Source organism: Sus scrofa, chromosome 3 (genome assembly GCF_054392235.1).
Source record: "Sus scrofa isolate SSC_HxYL_T2T_F1_AM1 chromosome 3, Sscrofa_HxYL_maternal_Yorkshire_Landrace_v2.0, whole genome shotgun sequence".
Lineage (NCBI taxonomy): Eukaryota > Metazoa > Chordata > Mammalia > Artiodactyla > Suidae > Sus > Sus scrofa.
Window position 1 is genome coordinate 21,615,795 of NC_139385.1, and position 19,065 is coordinate 21,634,859.

Consider the following 19,065-nt stretch of genomic DNA (forward strand, 5'->3'; position numbering starts at 1 on the left):
GTTTTTTAATCAATTTATGCATTTTATATTTTACTTCTTTTCAGAGGGTGTATTATTTTTGTTATTCTTACCAGTTATTCTTTTTATTATGTTATATAAAGTATTTAATGGTATATAAGGCTTTCTTCTTTATAAATTTTAGTTGCATAATATACACAATTTTAATATAATGCTAATTTTTAAAGAAAAATTGAAATGTGATAATACTAAATAGTAAAGATGAAAGCCATACAAAATGGGATAAAGTGTAGAATAAATTTCCTATTTGTCTCAGCATATTTTCCATTCCACTTCTCCAGAGGGAGTCACTTAAGCTCTTTCTTAAGATCCATGATATAATAGTATGTGTGAATGTAATTGTGTTTATAAATATATGTATTTTATTCTGTAAAAACAAAACAAAAACAAAAACACAGTGCCTGCATTAAAGTGAAGATAATAAAATGGAAAAAAAAAAAGAGAGATAATGGAATCCCCTTTACAAAAGAAGCCACCTGGGATCAAAAGTGCCCTTTTAACTGTTGCTAATGTTATAATAGAAATCATTATGCAACCTCCAAAGTTTTTTCTAAGGTTGAGAGACGTGACCTTGTATGTGTTGTATGTGTGTATGCTCTTCTTCCCTCAACTTTTTTTTTTTTTTTTTTGGTCTTTTGTCTTTTTTTGTTGTTGTTGTTGTTGCTATTTCTTGGGCCGCTCCTGCGGCATATGGAGGTTCCCAGGCTAGGGGTTGAATCGGAGCTGAAGCCACCGGCCTACGCCAGAGCCACAGCAACGCGGATCCCTACACCACAGCTCATGGCAACGCCGGATCGTTAACCCACTGAGCAAGGGCAGGGACCGAACCTGCAACCTCATGGTTCCTAGTCGGATTCGTTAACCACTTTGCCACGACCTGAACTCCTTCCCTCAACTTTTAAAAAGCTCATTTAAACTCTTTGTCCCAAAGTTCCCCAGAGATTATGTCCTGATTTAAGGGCTGATAAGAATTTTCAAGTCAAATCACCTTATTTTAACACTCTGCAAGCATCCACTGATGCCAAAAAAAATTTACAAGGTTTCAAGTACTTCTTAAATATTTAGTTTTAATACTTTTTATGACTGAGAAGTCAGGGAACAGGAGGGCAAAAGGATAAAAAGTGCATTATATAATTGTATGGATAATTTGAAATAGTATCTTCAATAAACCCCAAACTTTTATATGGATAAATCTGCCTACTCTTCCTACCTCTCCCACATACCGTATTTCACCAATTTCAATTTTTTTTTCTGATATACCCTATGTAACATTTTTCTTTTACCACTACCACTTGTAAATGCTACTCTGTCATTAAGACTTCCCACTTATTCTTTCAATCAGTACATATAAATTTAAAACCTGGTACATTAACACATTGTACTAAATGCTGGATATTCAGTGTTCCTGACATAGTAGTTTACAACCTAGGAAGAACATAAGCACATATGAAACTTGTCCTTATATCATGCTTTTGTCTTTATCTTATCTGTTTTGTTCACCACTATATTCTCAATAACTAATATACTGCCTGGAACACAACACATGCTAAAAATATCAGATTCATGAATATATAAATTAGGCATCTGCTCTTATATTTTTTCCAAATGAATAGTAGTATTTAATAAGCTTTTAAAAATGAAAGTCCAAATTTACTCACTTTACTTCCAACTTTATTATAGGTTACATATTATACTGAAATAGAGTTTTAACTGAAGAACAACCCCCCTTGGCTAAGAAGGCAGCTGCAGGCCTTTCCAGCTATGCTCTTCACTATACCACCCTTCTTGTAATAATGTAACAACTGTGTGCTCTCTGTCCAAGCCAGCAGCCCTGCTAATCAGGTACCCAGCATTGCTTATCAGTTCTGCTTCTGTAACCTTGCTTGCTCAGTTTCTTAGGGAGGAACACTGTCTGCTTGGGGATGGGGGAGTTCCGGGATGCTTACATGGGAAAATCAAGACCTTGTAGTGTATAAAAGTTACTGAGAACAAAGACCTGGTGCTCAGACTCTGGAGGTGACTCCTCTGAGCCCGCACCGGTGCTGAATAAACCTTGCTTTTTTGTATCTCTGAGTGCTGTTTGTCTCCTTCCGTTGCCACAGTTTTTGCGGTTTTCGCAACAATACATTAGTCCATTTATGCAACTGCTATTCCGTATCTTTAAATTCTTTTAGGTTTCCATAAAATAAAATATTTTTATTTTTTTAAACTATTCTTTTCTCACCTAAGTTTCTCCCTTTTGTTATGCAAAATTTAAATAATTTGTTTCTGGCTATTGTCTGGTATATATTTTTTGAAGGATACTTTTAAAATCAAACTTAACTAGTTCCAATTTTGTTTTTTTTCTAGGGCCACACCTGCTGCATATGGAGGGTCCCAGGCTAGGGGTTGGAGCTGGGGGCCTACACTACTGCCACAGCAACCTGGGATTGAGCTGCATCTGTGACCTACACCACAGCTCAGGGCAATGCAGGATCCTTGAGGCTAGGGATCAAACCCACATCCTCCTGGATACTAGTCAGGTTCATTACTGCTGAGCCACAATGGGAACTCACAAAATAAATTTGAAAAGAGGCCATGTACGCTTATAATAAAGAAGTAGCTTTTTCCCCCCCACTGTTTGGAGATTTTTCACATGCATATTTTAAGGTTTCCGTCTTCTGTTTTTCTAAATAGACATACAATTGTTTTTTAGTACCTGAGTATTCCCATTTTGTTTGTTTAACATACCCCACTAGTAGTGTTTTATGTGAAGGTCTCTGTTTTCCATGTCTTTGACTGTATGTCAGTTGCACATGGAGGTGTCTAATGGTTATAGCTGTGATGCAAACTGCACCATTTTTATTCATATAGGGATCATTCATTAGTTTGTAGATCTAACAAAATTTTGTACTATTATCACTTGTCCTTATCCCTTCTATTTGCATTGACTTGGATGGTATGAAAGTTTTTATTTTTATTTTTACATTTTCTAACTTAAAATTTTTTAAACAGATGTATCTTTTACAGATGGGTTATGTTCAGAGTAAAATTGAGAGAAAAGTACAGAGATTTCCCTTATATCTCCTGCCCCCACACATGTAGAGCCTAACCCAAAATGCTACATTTGTTACAACAGATGGACCTACACCCTACACATGGTAATCACCCAGAGTCCATAGCTCACAGGATTCATTTTAGTGTTGTAGATCCTGAGGGTTTTGGCAAACACATAATGAAATGTATCCACTATTATAGCATAAAACAGAGTAGTTTCACTGTTCTAAAACTCTGTTTTTTGTATTTTTTGACAATTTTTAAAAATAACTTTGCTATGACTTTAAGGTTTTAAAGCAATCTGAGGACCAGTCTTTATGAGTTCATGAGTTCATCTTATGTAAATAATTTTATAGAAACTGTTCTCATTTTGTTTAACAATTATTTGTTATGCTTCTTTCTAGTTTCATTTTTCCCCATCAGCTTGGTGTATTTTTCTTCCCCTTTCCCTTCTTATCCTCACTACACAGTGCAAGTAATATGGACTGTATATGCTATTATTACCTTTAGAATTTTTAGTCTTTAGCTTATAAGCTATGTATTTTAATTAATTAAACTCATAAATAAGTCAATATGTGCTGACTCTTTCAATGACTTTCCCAGTATGAGGAAACTGTCAAAGTTCTAGGAAAACAAAAATTAAAAACTAAAGTATATCTGCAATCAAACTCTTCTGAGGTTTAAGTTTCTAGTGTTGGTAATCTGACAGATTTCAATTTATTTTTTTAACCTAGATAAACTCATTATTTAACTAATATGTGGTAAAAATAAATTAATTCCACATGAACCTTAAATGGGTGTATCTGATGCATTTATCCTTAAAATCATGCCTTTTTTTTTTTTCTGTTATTTCTTGGGCCGCTCCAGCGGCATATGGAGGTTCCCAGGGTAGGGGTCCAAATGGAGCTGTAGTCTCCGGCCTATGCCAGAGCCACAGCAACGCGAGATCCGAGCTGCGTCTGCAACCTACACCACAGATCACGGCAATGCCGGATCGTTAACCCACTGAGCAAGGCCAGGGATCGAATCCGCAACCTCATGGTTCCTAGTCGGATTCGTTAACCACTGCGCCACGACGGGAACTCCAAAATCATGTCTTTAAATTATGATTAAAATAGATCAAAATAATGTTCATATATATTTAGATTGTGTGTATAAATGTGTAGGTATTCATAATCTAAATATATATATGAATGTACAGGCCATTTGGGGGTAAGCAACTGATTGTGCCAATGTCAACATCTTTCTTAGGCAAGTACACTACATTGGCCCAGGAAATGATAGAGAAAATTTTAGGTAAAAACATGAACAAAGTTGTTTCTTTATAATTTTTTTTTTTGGCTTTTTGCTATTTATTGGGCCGCTTCCGCGGCATATGGAGGTTCCCAGGCTAAGGGTCCAATCGGAGCTGTAGCCATTGGCCTACGCTAGAGCCACAGCAACTCGGGACCCGAGCCGCGTCTGCAACCTACACCACAGCTCATGGCAACGCCGGATCGTTAACCCACTGAGCAAGGGCAGGGACCGAACCCGCAACCTCATGGTTCCTAGTCGGATTCGTTAACCACTGTGCCACGATGGGAACTCCTCTTTATAATTTTCAAATACGCAAGGCAGCTTTGCTTTTGATCATATGGTTTCATTTGCTGTCTAATCAATTTCCTGGTATGGACTGAAGAAATTCCAGTTCTGCAAATTTCATATTTTTTCCCCTGGTCTCATGTTCAACAGGTTGCCTGCGATTAAAAGCTAAAAAAGCATTAAAAGAAGCCCATGTTTTTACACACTGTAGCTTAAAATAACAAGCAAAATGCTTTTTGTAAGGAAACAAATCAATTATCTAAGGAAGAGAAAGTGAAAGAGCATACCCTACAGAACTTTTAAGTATGCCTAAATAATCTTCAGAAATAAATATTTTTGAAGTTGTATTTTTACCTTTTGCCCCAGGAAGAAAACCTAGGTAAAACACATTCATACATTTCTCTAAACTATCAAGGAAAGTTTCCTGAATAAGTAAAGTAAGGTTCAATAGAAAACTACTCATTATAATAACATTCTCTATTTTTCTCTAAATCTGAACCAATTCCATGAACATGCTTACCTTTTTCCCAATTTATACTTTCCTCACTCCATGCAAAATATACACACTGTCAAAGAGTCTTTTCAAAATCTGCTTTTAATCTCATATTCTTTCTAAAATATCAAGTATATTGGAATAAACAGTGGTTGTCATTTTAAAAATCAGTATTTCACTACTGCTATGTTCATATTAAATCCAATCTTATAGCACTACACAGTCTAAATCAAAACTGCAATGTAATTTATTTTAAATGAGTATTTAAGTTCAAGTTATATTTCCAAATAGAAAATCCTTTTTTTTTTTTTTTTGTCTTTTGTCTTTTCAGGGCTGCACCCATGGCACATGGAGGTTCCCAGGCTAGGGGGTCCAATCAGAGCTACGGCTGCTAGCCTATGCCAGGGCCACAGCAATGCCAGATCCAAGCCACATCTGTGACCTACACCACAGCTCACAGCAATGACAGATCCTTAACCCACTGAGCAAGACCATGGATCAAATCCACAACCGCATGGTTCCTAGTCAGATTTGGAAACCCATTTCAAAATGAATGTGGTTTCTAGCTCAACGGGAGTTAATCACATATTAAGTTAATTGTGACAAACAATGTAAACAAAATCTAAAAACAGATTATTCTATGATAGGTGTGTATGATCTAAACCACATATTTGTGGCATGTTGAATGCACACTGGAGAAGCAGGCATTTTCCAAGTATACTCCCCTGTACCAGCTCTCACAAAAAGAAGGTGCCCCCAATGCCATATCTATGCCACCACATTTGGAAAATAAGACCTTAGATTTTTTTGGCTTTTTTTTTTTTTTTTAATAAGCTACTACCACATATCTTCTGGAAATGTGTGGATTTGTTCTAGGGGCAGCTCTCCTCTTTCTGAAGTGTGTGTTCTTATGCAGCGTCTCTTAACTAGATACAAAGCCATTGTTTTAAACACAGGAAACCATGATTAATGCTTCAAGCATCATGATGGTCTCATAATAATATATAGAATCCCCCCATGCCTATAAACCAATTCTCCCCTCCCTCCTCAGATCTTTAAACTCCCCAGAGCAAGGACATTTCCTACCCCCACAGAAAATAGTTTCCTCCTTTTTACAAGCAATAGGGCAAGAAACTGGTCAGCCACTGCCACCACCCACTTAGCTCAGTGCTGGGTTAGCAGGCGCCATCCTTACCTGGCCGCTCCACCCCACATGCTCTCTCACACCAGTCATCAATACATCCCAGTTGCTCCGGAGGTCTCTGGGTCGACCTTCTGCTGACTGCCTCCCCCGGTAATCAGGAAGCCAGTGTCCTAGGACCAGTGCGCCCAAGCCCCAGGGCCGTGCTTCTGTTCATCGCGGTCTTCCTGGAAGATCTGTGGTGGACCTGGTGATGTGCAGCGTGGGGATCCAGGATGGCACAGGCTTACCCGGCTGTGTGGTCTCTGTACTCCGAGCACACCCACAGTGTCTAGCGGAGGGGCGCAGCACATACTGCCTCCAAGCAGGGGCAGCTGCCCCTACCCCAGCGCCCACCCTCCTGCTCCACACTGCTGCCCTCATGGCCGCCGGCCCCCTGCACGCTCTAGCCTTTCACTGCTGTCCTTTTCCCTCTGTACCCCCTTCACTTGTCCCTCTTCTTCCTCCCGTCTTCTCCCTTATCTTGTATTCTCTTTTCCCCAAAGCAGACAGGAGGGGTGGAGAGTGCTTCCCTCCTCAAGAACTCTTCCTCTGCCGGGTAATGGCCGCCCGTAATGGCCGCCCGTAATGGCCGCCCGTAATGGCCGCCCGTAATGGCCGCCGTGGCTACCACAGGCCACTCCTCCTCGCTGAGCTTGAGCGCTGCTCTCAGCCTACGTGCTGTCTCGGGAGATCCCGCCTGCCAGCTTCTACGCATGTGCAGTCCCAACCCCTGCAGGGCAGAATGGGCGTTTCCCTCCCTCCCCTGAAGGCAAGACTCACCCAGCCAGCCCTTTCAGGTGTGCCCAGATTGTGCCCCAGGTCCTTCAAGCACACATTTTCTTCGCCAGTAGTTAGTTTCATCCTGTTTTCTCCTAAATTAGTTTGCATGAACTGCTTGAAAGGAGTGCAAAGAAGTAGAGTCTTGAGCACAACTTACTGATGAAAGAACATCAGTTCAGTTGATTCCGTGTAAAACTTGTAGCAGTCTGATGCCTTTATTTTTTGATTTTAGTGAAGAGTGTGTTCATACACAGCAACATACTAATTAACAGAGGAGGTCTGGGTGTTCCTTCTTTCAAAGTTTACACATTAGGAGTAAATGAAACAAATGTGCGAAAAAGGCGCACATGCGCGCCTATGCACACACACGTGTGCCTGTGCGCGCACACACGCACGCACAGAAAGAAACAAGCAAACAGCAGTTTCTGTTTTGTTTTTTTAATCAGAAAAAAAGGATCTTGCTAGCTAGGCTAGCTTTTAAATTTCAAATATAACTGAAGACAAACCAAATGCTAAAATGGGAGAAAGGAAAGAAATGGGGGAAAAGGTAGGAAGAAGGCGGAGGGAAAATAAATTTACTACATTTTAACTAGATACAAACCAGTGGAAAGATAACAAAGTTGCAAAGATGCCAAGGCTGCCTCACAGCAGGCTAAAAGCATTTTAAATAGTATGTAAGGAAAGATTGTAGGCGAACCCCACAGGAAGGACAGAGACAATCAGTAGTGGTAAGTAGGGGTCAAAGTTAGAGCACGGTATGAAATGAAACTTTTAACAATATTAAAAGAGGCAAAATGATTGTGTTCATTTTATTTGGAGCAAGACAATAAACTGCAAAGAGCAAACAAAACCTCTTTGGGAAAATAAGTAAGGCTAAGAAAAATAGAAATACACAAATTCCTTTCTGAGTCTATATGTTTCTTTTTAAGTGGAACAATTTTGAGAAGGGACTAAATGTTGATTACAGAGAATTAAGAGCATAGTAGGAAAAAGACAGTGAGAAAACATGTGGCTATTTAAATTAGTACATGCAGCGAAGCTCAGGTGAATTAAGTGCAGAACACTGACGATCATCTTAGTATATGAGCCGGCTTGTTTGGGTAACTCAGAGAGAGAGTTCCCTACTCTTCAAAGCAAACTTTCAAAGAAATAGTTTATCCCCAGTTAATAAAGGAGGACAGTAATAAATAAAAGAAAGTTAAAGGACTAAGTAAATTGCCCATTACATAGCTAGTAAGAGGATTATGAATTCAAATGTAACATATCTTTCCCATTACATAAAATTGCTATTTGCCTGTGGGAACAGGAGTGGCATGGATAATCTTTGGTAAATCCATGAACAACAAACAGACTAGGAAAGGGGGCATATAGATATTTTTTAAAAATAGATTCTATTATCTATATGGTGATTAAGTTTGAAATCATTTCCATTTCATTCTAGAGAAGAGAGTGAAATGAATTATTTGGCTGTAGTCAGAAAAGAATAGGGAACAAGTACAATGGAGTTAAAAGGTCTTACCAGGCTACCTTTATTTCTCTTTGTAAGTAGCCTTTAAACATATATAAGGCATTTTCCAATTCCAGCCAAACTTCCCTTTATCCATATGAACAAGATAAATGTAAACTGGTATTAGTATCGAACAAACTAAAAACTAACAGGCCAGAGTTGCCCCCAAATGTCCTAATTAGTAGGTTTTTCTTAGATTAAGTTATTTGATTCTGAGTTTACTGCCCTACTAGTCACAAGATTTATCAAATTATATTGAAGAGAAAATATAAAAGAGATACTGATTAGATCTGAGAAGGAACCAAATGAGGGACAGTACTAAGGTACAAGATGCCAAAATAAGAACCCAAAGAGTAACATGACTTTGGATGTGGACCTAAAGCAAAAGATGTAAACTGGAACTAAAATGTGTTCTGAAATCCTACATTTTAGCGTTTTTTACAAGGTTAAGCCTAGGATTTATTCATTTATTCTTAGGCAAGACTACTTTAGGTATGGACAAGACAGTACCTAATCACACACTTCTCTTTCTACCATGAAATAATTACAAAACCTGGACAAAATATGTAGAACTACACATTTATCAACAGCCACAGAAGGCTGCAATGTTTGGGTCAGAGGAGGCATGTGAGGAGCCCACTCAAAGGGCTATTTTCCCAGGGGCCATATCTTCAAGCAGAAGTACTGGGAATTTGAGACCAAGCAGTGAGTGTCACCAAGCAGAGGACACCAAGTGCAAGAGCCTGGAACTGCAAAGGTAACAGATTTGGGAAGGAGCAAGGGGACTCAGTTGGCAGAGTTAGGGGCCAACTGAGGAAACACCAGAAGACTCTGGAAATTCTGGGGAGATCTCTCGCTGAATTATTGTGCTGCATGGATCCAGGAGCATGATTCTGGACCCTGATAAGAGTCTAGTGTCTGAGAAACAGTAATTGGATTACAGATCCTAAAAATCTCAAAGTTATGGTAAGATCGGCCAGCAACGCAGTCCAGGCAGCGCGGTGCCACACTGCCCTCTAGTGGCAACAGGCTGGCGCTCCCAGGTGGCCGAGCCTGCGCAGGCCCCGGGGAGGCAGCCAGAGCCACGCCCCCCACCGCAGGGGGAGGAGGGCGCTTGGGAGCAGCCCCTGGCTCTGCAGGGGATATGCTTGGCCGAGCAGGAGGCTCAGAGGGCGCACCGCCAGGCTGCAGGCCTGGGATCCCGGGGAAAGCACTATCCTGACAGCGGGCACTGTCAGCATCTCGCAGGGAGCTGGGCGCTCCCTGCCTGGGGCTCCTCTAGGCTTCCAGCAGGCTGGACTCTTGCGCTGCATTGCAAGAATGGTGGATGCAGCATCTTGGCCTCCGGATCCCTGGCGGGGGAGGGAGCCTACCACCACTGCCCATTTGCCTGGCGAGCCAAGGGGCCCCAGAGGCTTGGCGCTTCTGCCTGCCAACAGGCACGCAATACCCCGGTTTAGCGACTCCAAGCCCCTGCCTTGGCGGGGCTCTGAGAAGGGAGCTGTGCCAGCAGAGGGTAGGCACACTGCCCAGCCTGCCTGGTGCCTTGTTTCCATCTCTCCAGCGCTTCTTGTTTGTAGACTTTTTGATGATGGCCACTCTGGCTGGTGTAAGGTGGTACCTCAGAGTGATTTTGATTTGCATTTCTCTAAGAATGAGTGATGCTGAACATCTTTCCATTGGTTTGTCACTTCATTCCAAAACTGCCTGCATTAATCATGTAGAATTCTGAAGCAGGATTAGTACAAGTGCTGAGGAATCTGAAAATTTTACCTTCAGGGTTTAATGAAATCAGAAGAGATTTTGATGCCTGCTGGTTTTATCTGGCTACCACTTCTGCAATAACCAAGATTTATTCAGGCCTGAAATGAAGAGACTCTAAGGTATTCAGCATCCATTATTTCATTATCAAGAATGAGTCATAATATCGATAATCTTGCAGTTCGCCTGCCCTTTTCTCTGTCCAGGGTGTCCTCAGAGAGGAGATACAAACTTATTTCTAATAGTATCCTACAACCTATAATACAAGGTTTGGATTTATATGTCAAAGATGAAAACTCACTGATAGATTTTAAATGGACCAGATATGTATATTAGGAGGACAGATGGTGACAGTGAAGGCAGAAGCACATGGATGTAACAAGAAAAGGGTGGCTGGGGCTCAAACTAAGGGAGTTGAAAATGGAAATGAAGAGGGAATGCTGAAGTGAAAGAATATTTAAAAGAAGGCATCCACACAGTGAAGTTTTTGATTCACTGCAATGGCTGAATTGTTACACAGAAAGAACATATTCTTGTCACTGTATCCACAACTTCATGTAATCCCTATGCAAAGTGCTCATTGCTAATTGAAGAAAAGATTTAACATAATCTTAGAAGAAGTTGGGCATTTCCCTCATTTAGAACATGATCATGTGATTTCACTACTTGCTTGATCTTATGCAACCTACCTACAATTCATCATAATATACTGCCAAGGTTACTCAGTATGGTATCTTCAATTTGTAATTAACAACATGAAAAAGAACACTGTGTGTTGTGTAATTTATACAAAGAAAATTAACAAAAGGACAGTATATTTAAAATACAATAGAACCTGTGACCATATATTAATTACATGAAAATGAATTCTTTACATTACAACATAAATACCTTTTACACTATCTAAATCTTATTTAGAAAACAATGACTCTGTGACAAAGCTATTCTGCCTCACTGCCCTTCATGAAGAAAATGTATTATTTGAATTTTAATAGAAGACACTTCTTTTAAACTTTATTCAGTTGGAATAAATCTTTAGGATTAATTTAACTTAACTGTTCTCCTATCATTCATAAACTACTTATGTTGAACTCATATAGTTTATGATGTCAGCAGAAACTAAATTATAACCCTTGTGTTCAGTAGGGAATCATTTTTAAAAAATAATCTGACATCAGAAAATAAAAATCTTTTTCTAATATATGATAATTGTAGTTCATTATGAAAATGGGACAAATTGCTTACACTCTCATTTTAGAAAAAAATAACAGTGTGTGTGAGCTCAACTGATTTAACAAAATAATAAATTTGGAAGGGGAAATTACTATAAACTGGCCATAAAATCTCTGGTAAAATCATAATCAACTCAAAATAGTTTATAAATATACAGTTTGACCTGTTTACTATTGTTAGAAACATGCCAAAACTTAACATACCAACATATTATTTATTATTATTTATTTGAAAAGTCATAGAGGTTTTGTCTTGTTTGTAGACATAATATTTCAAATCTTAATTGATGAGCCTAAAATTGAGCAAATTTAACTCAAACACTCACTTTTTCATTTTAAATTCAGTATTTGCACATTTCCTTCATCTCCAAGGAACAATCAACAAGTTGCCATTAAACTTGAATGAATTTACGGCCTGCTTTTGCAAATAGCCGAAGACTTTTACAGTCATATGCACTTTTGTCAGCAGGGCTATGATTTGTACTTAACTATCTCTTGGTGGCAATATATAGAACTTGATGAACAGGTAGATATGAATAACAACATCATAGATCAACACATTTTGCTGTCCAAAAAATTGCATTTCTCTTTGTGTAATATATGTTTTGATTAGAAACTAATGCCTCATATTTCTCCCAATTTTTGTTGTTGTTGTTGTTGTTATAAGGGCCTCCAATAGTATCTGATCTCAATTCATCCACAGGTTCTGAAACACACACTGCCAGTCTCACTCTTGGACAGCAATCCAGTGTTGTCTTTTGAGATCTTGGTCTTACCCACCCAACAACAGAGAGCATTGTTGGCAAATTTACCAACTATCTTGGCCATATCATTTAAAAACCAAGCTTAAGAAGTCCTGGGGAGGAGTTCCCGTCGTGGTGCAGTGGTTAACGAATCCGACTAGGAACCATGAGGTCGCGGGTTTGGTCCCTGCCCTCGCTCAGTGCGTTAACGATCTGGCATTGCCGTGAGCTGTGGTGTAGGTTGCAGACGCGGCTCGGATCACGTGTTGCTGTGGCTCTGGCGTAGGCCGGTGGCTACAGCTCCAATTCAACCCCTAGCCTGGGAACCTCCTATGCCGCAGATAGCAACAACAACAACAAAAAAGACAAAAGACAAAAAAAAAAAAAAAAGTCCTGGGGAAATTCCTTGCCTCTTTATCACAGCCTCATCCTCATGACTCTTCACAGCCAGGAATGGACTCTAAGATTTGGAAATTCTTTTTGGAGCCAATAGAAGGAAAAACCAGGAATATTCTTCTCTAAGTTCTGTCTTAAGAGGTCAGAACTATTCACCCCCTTTCACCTTTTAAAAATTATAATTCAATGTAATTACATTAAAATAAAAATGAGTTCCCACTGTGGTGCAACAGGATTGGTGGCTTCTATGGAGCACTGGGACACAGGTTCAATACCCAGTCTAGCATAGGGGGTTAAGAGTTCAGCATTGCTGCAGCTTGTGGCATAGGTCACAACGGCTGCTCCAATCTGATCCCTGGCCATATGCCACCAACTGGCCAAAAAAGAAAAAAAAAAAAAATGAATGAATGAATGAATGAATGTATTCCTTCCACTTCCCACCCTTTGCCTCTGACAACCATCAATCTGTTCTCTATATCTATGAGCTTGTTTTGTTCTGTTTTGTTTAATATATAGTCACCTTTAAGAGAAATCAAACTGTATTTGGCTTACTCTATTTGGCTTATTCCCCTTAGCATAATGTTTTCAAGTTCCATCCTTGTTATCCCAAATAACAAGATTTCAAATATATATGAATTATACATATGTATTTATATCTATATAGATATATATCCCACAATTTCTTTATCTTTTTATCACCCATTAATAAAAACTTAAGTTGTTTCTGTATTTTGGCAGTCATAAATACTGGTGTGATGAACATAGGTGTGTATATCTATTTTTAGATTAGTGTTTTTTGCTGGGTTTTTTGTTTTCCAGATCAATGCCCAAAAACTGATTTGCTAGATCCCAGGTAGTTCTATGTATATATCAAATGATTACATCAAAAAGAGTAAAATAACTGTGAATAACTTTAACCAAGGTTGTAAAAGACCTGTATCCTGAAAATAGTACATTAATAAAATAAATTGAAAATGAAACAAATAAATGAAAAGATACTCTATGCTTATGAAATGGAAGAATGAATATTGCTAAAATGTCTATATTACACAAAGTAATATAGAGATTCAATTCAATCTCTATCAAAATTAATGGCTTTTGTCACATGAATAGAACAAACCATCCTAAAATATGTATGGAAACAATCAATGGACACACTTGGGTTGCTTCAACATTTTGGCTATTGTGAATAATGCTGCCATGAATATGGGTGCACAGATAACCCTTCAAGACTCTATTTACAATAATTTTGAGTACATTACCAGAAGTGTAATTGCTATACCATACAGTAATTCCATTTTTAATTATTTTAGAAGTCACCATGATGTTTGCCAAAGTGGCTCTATAATTTCGCATTCCCACCAACAGTGCACATTCTCAAAAACACTCATTATTTCTGCTTTATAAAAACAGGAGCCATTCTATGGTATCTATCCTAAACAGTCGTTCCTTCATGAAGTATTTATCATGTCCTTCCTCAAAAACATTCTAAGTCAGTGGCGTCCAGAATAAAATTCAGATTCCTTAGAAAGACACACTAGGCTTTCTATGATCTAGTGCCTACATACCTTCTCTGCCCTTATCCACTATTTTCCTTCATGCCAGTCCCAAGGGTACTAATTGCATTCCTCAAATATGCCACCCACTTCCACCTAGGCAGTTCTTTCAACCTAGATGATCCCCCTTTCCACCATCTCTGCCCAGCTAAAACTTTCACTTTCATGGGTCAGGTACTGTTTCTTGGGCTTTTTACATTAAATGAGTTCTTACTGCTATGCATCTTTATCTCACTAGATGGTAAGCTCCTAATAGGAACTTTCTCATTCATTTCCATATCATTTGTTTAAGAAATGTATTTTGAATTATGTGCCATTCTAGGTGCTGGGATACAAAAATAAATCAGACAAATTTACAAGCCTTCAAAGGCTCACAATTTAGTGGAGGGAAACAACAGCCTCCCTCTCTGTAGTTCAAATGCAAGACAGAAGGTAACACTGTCACAAAGAGGTAGAAAAAATTGTTCTATGGAGTCCCCATTGTGGCATAGTGGAAATGACTCTAACCAGTATCCATGAGGATGTGGGTTTGATCTGTGGCCTCACTCAGTGGGTTGGGGATCTGGTGTTGCTGTGACGTGTGGTGTAGGTTGCAGATGAGGCTCAGATCCCATGTTGCTGTGGCTGTGGTGCAGGTCAGCAGCTGTAGCTCCAATTCAACCCCTAGCCTGGTAGCTTCCATATGGTGTGGGTGCAGCCCTAAAAAGAAAAAAAAAGAAAAGATTGCTCTAGCAGTCAGAGGAGAGAGAGGTCCTTTGGCCAAGGATACCTGGTGAGTACTCTTCTTGGAAGAGGTAGCATCTGAGCTCAGCCTAGACAAAGACTTAAACTGATGAAGATCGGATATAGAGGAAAGTGACCAATAAATGCCTGGAGGCAGGAAATTCAAGGTGCGCCTGATGAATCTTCACATTTAAATGCCAAGCAATGAAATACCAGAGTTTGGTTTTTTGGTATCTGGTAGTCAGTGGAAGTCACTGCAGTTTGGGGGAACAGGAGAGATAGGGTGAAGTAAGGTGGTTGAGAGGTGATGGATGAGGGTCCTGACTGGGGACCATTGTTGCAAATACACAACAGGAAGTTCAGAACATACACACCTCCAGCCACATCTGCACAGAATATACCCTTCTCTGACACACCCTACATGTCCCCTTGGCCCCTCTGAACACTCACTGCCAGCCTTTTTTTTTTTTTTTTTTTTTGGCCTTTCCCATGTTTGCAAAGTTGATGGCTTTCCTGAGTTTTGGGGCCCTCATTCATCTCAGTCTTTGACAGGCCAGGGCCTGCTGTGTATGTGTGAAAGCAGAGGTCCTCTCTCTGGGAAGAGAGTGGTTGCCCCTGGGAGACAGCTTCATGTCATCTCTCAACCCCTTCCATCACTCACATGATGGGAGTGGAAGCTAAAGACTGCACCCCAACTCCTCAAGTTCTCTTGAGTGCCATCTCTTCCGGTACCCTGATGCCTCCCCACTGTAACTCCTTTTCCCCTTCTCCAAACAGGCTCACCCTCAGGCACTAGATGCTGCCTTGGTTTCCATTTTTTGCTTGGACTGCATTCCCTCCAGAGTTCATTTCTCACATGCCCCCAAAAGTATCCCCCTCAGAAACTCTAGACTCCCTTTTCTATATACTGAATGTTTGTGTCCCCCCCCATTCATACATTGAAACATAATTCCCAATGTAATAGTCTTAGATGTAGGGCTTTAAGCAGGTGATTAGCCATGAAGATGGAGACTTCATGAATGCTGTTAGCGCTATTTATAAGAGACCCTAGAGGATGTCCCCGTGGTGGCTCAGAGATAACAAACCCAACCAGTATCCATGAGGACCCATGTTTGACCCCTGGTCTCATTCAGTGGGTTAAGGATATGGCATCGTCATGAGCTGTGGTGTTGGATGCAGATGCAGCTTGGATCCAGAGTTGCTGCGGCTGTGGCACAGGCCAGAAGCTGAAGCTCTGATTTGATGCCTAGTCTGGGAACATCCATATGCCATGGCTACGGTCTTAAAAAGACACAAAAATAAAAAAATAGAAGAGACCCTAGAGAGACTCCCTTGCCTCTTCTGCCAAAAAAAAAAAGAAAAGAAAAGAAAAAAAAGAAAAACAGTAGCCATTCTAAAAAGTATGAAATAGTATATCATTGCGGTTTTGATATGAATTTCCCTAATGATTACTGATTGTTGAATATATTTTCATGTGCTTATAGGCATTTGATTATCCTCTTTGGAGAATTGTCTGTCTTTTGTCCATCCTTGAATTGGGTTGTTTGTATTTTTGTTGTTGGATTTTAGGTGTTCTCTGTACATTTTGTATTCTAATCATTTATCAGATAGATGAATTGCAAATATTTTCTGCCATTCTGTGTGTTCGCTTTTTACTCTGTTGATGGTGTCATTTGATGCAATTATTAAGAATAATTTTTATGAATTCTATTTTTTGAATTTGTTGCCTAAAGCTTTTTGATATCTATTCAAGAATCACTGCCAAAAAAAAAGAAAAAAGAAATCACTACCAAATCCAATGCTGTTTTCATTCTTCCTTTTACAGATTTAGCTTTTACATTAAGATTCTCAAGGAGTTCCCGTCGTGGCGCAGTGGTTAACGAATCCGACTAGGAACCATGAGGTTGCGGGTTCGGTCCCTGCCCTTGCTCAGTGGGTTAACGATCCGGCATTGCCGTGAGCTGTGGTGGAGATTGCAGACGCGGCTCGGATCCCGCGTTGCTGTGGCTCTGGCGTAGGCCGGTGGCTACAGCTCCGATTCGACCCCTAGCCTGGGAACCTCCCATATGCCGTGGGAGCGGCCCAAGAAATAGCAACAACAACAACAACAACAACAAAAAAGACAAAAGACAAAAAAAAAAAAAAAGATTTTCAATTATGTTTGAATATTTTTATACATGGCATTAAGTAAAAATCCAACTATATTCCTTGCCATGTGAATATCCAACTTTTCTAGCACTATTTAAAAACTGTCCTCTCCCCATTGAATAGTCTGGCATCCTTGTCAAAAATTATTTGAATAGGAGTTCCCCTTGTGGCTCAGTGGTAATGAAATTGACTAGTATCCATGAGGATGTGGTTCAATCCCTGGTCTGAACACCCATGGAATATGGAAGTTCCCAGGGCAGGGATGGAATCTGAGCCACAGCTATGACCTATGCCACAGATGCAGAAATGCCCGATACTTAACCCTTAACCCTCTGTACCACAGCAGGAACTCCCAAGGTCTTACTTGCTTTTTACAATGTGATCCACAGGGGAAGTTCAATTGCTTTTTAATATAAGCATTTATGGCTATAAATTTCCCCTTTAGTACTGTTTTTTCTGTGTCTCATGAGTTTTGCTCTACAGATATACCTCATTTTACTATGCTTTGCTTTACTGCATTTCATAGATGTTGCATTTTTTACAAATTGAAGGCTTTTGGCAACTATGTGTTGAGCAAGTTTAATGGCATCATTTTTCCAACAGCATTCTCACTGTATGTCTCTGTGTTACATTTTGATAATTCTCACAATATTTCAAACTTTTTCCTTAGTATTATATTTGTCATGGTCATCTGTGATGGCGATCTTTAGTGTTACTATGACTTGCTGAAGGCTCAGATTATGGTTAGCACTTTTTCAGTAATGTATTTTTAATTAAAGTATATAGGGAGTTCCTGTCATAGCTCCAAGGAAATGAGTCTGACTAGTATCCATGAGGATGGGGGTTTAATCCCTGGCCTCACTCAGTGGGTTAAGGACCCAGCATTGCTACAGATTTGTAGGTCATAGCTGGAGCTCAGATTTGAGCCCTGGCCTGGGAACTTCCATATGCTGCAGGTGTGGTCAAAAAAAATTCTAATGGAAGAAGCAATTCAGCCAATTACACTTTGGAAGTGTAATTACTTCTACTGGGACACTTGTAGGATATTCTCACCACATGAAACATCCCCAGTGTCATAAGGGAAGGAAAGACTTTGGTGATCACTCAAATCTCATGCAACATTAGTAAATCCCAGGTCATCAAGATCACAGCCACAGATCTGATAATTCTGAATAATTATTTAAGAAATCACACAGCTATTACAGCACCACTTAACATATACCTCCCTATGATTAACACACTCCACAACATAAATATATATCTCTATTAATAAAAAGCAGTAAAATGACAATTTGAGAAAATTAAATGGGCCACCCTTTTATCACTACTAACTGCAATATGGACATTACTTCCTTTAAAATCAACTTTATCAGTACTGGTCTAGAAATTTTGATTAGCATATTTCAAAAGCCTTCAAAGCCCTAAACAAATATAACTGACTCAATTCCTGGAAAATAAGGATTGCAAGGCTTTATTTCGCATCAATTAAATGCAAATCAATTTTATTAAGCTAAATCCTTAGTAGGTGGGTTTCCATCCCACAAGATTTTAGTTAACAGTCAATAACCCTCATCAGCTGGTTTCTAGAGGAGAGAGACAGGCCACTCTGAATTTGCAATTCGGTGTCATTCATCACCAACTGGGCAGGGCAAAAAGAAGGCATGGCTGGTAAACTACCTCATGTGGGATCTTAACCTTGACCTAACCATTTCTCCTACATTTAGCAGGTATGTCCTCAATTAATGTTGCTATCAATTTTATCACTACAGCTATTAATATGAAATCACCAGCCTTATCTCAAATACCACTATTTTTTTAATCAGATCTACTTACAGACATATCATTACTACTATCATTCCCAGGCTTAGCAGCTGGAATTACTATATTATTAACATGTGAGAAGAAGAA

At 39.5% G+C, this 19,065-nt stretch overlaps 2 protein-coding genes across 16 annotated transcripts in view; one reads left to right on the plus strand and one right to left on the minus strand.

The window, feature by feature from the left end:
• Positions 1-19,065, plus strand: part of LOC100739557 (leucine carboxyl methyltransferase 1) — a 162,444-nt gene that overhangs the window by 137,617 nt on the left and 5,762 nt on the right. The gene's annotated exons all lie outside the window — the stretch shown is intronic.
• The window catches only part of LOC110258044 (uncharacterized), a 192,281-nt gene that overhangs the window by 112,233 nt on the left and 60,983 nt on the right, over positions 1-19,065 (minus strand). For 4 of the 15 annotated variants that reach the window (XM_085017245.1, XM_085017242.1, XM_085017235.1 and 1 more), the window contains exon 1: positions 6,324-6,898. The exons of the other annotated variants lie outside the window; for them this stretch is intronic. The gene's annotated coding sequence lies outside the window, so the exon portion shown is untranslated. Of the gene's footprint in view, positions 1-6,323; positions 6,899-19,065 lie in introns of those variants that run through there. 15 annotated transcript variants of the gene reach the window in all.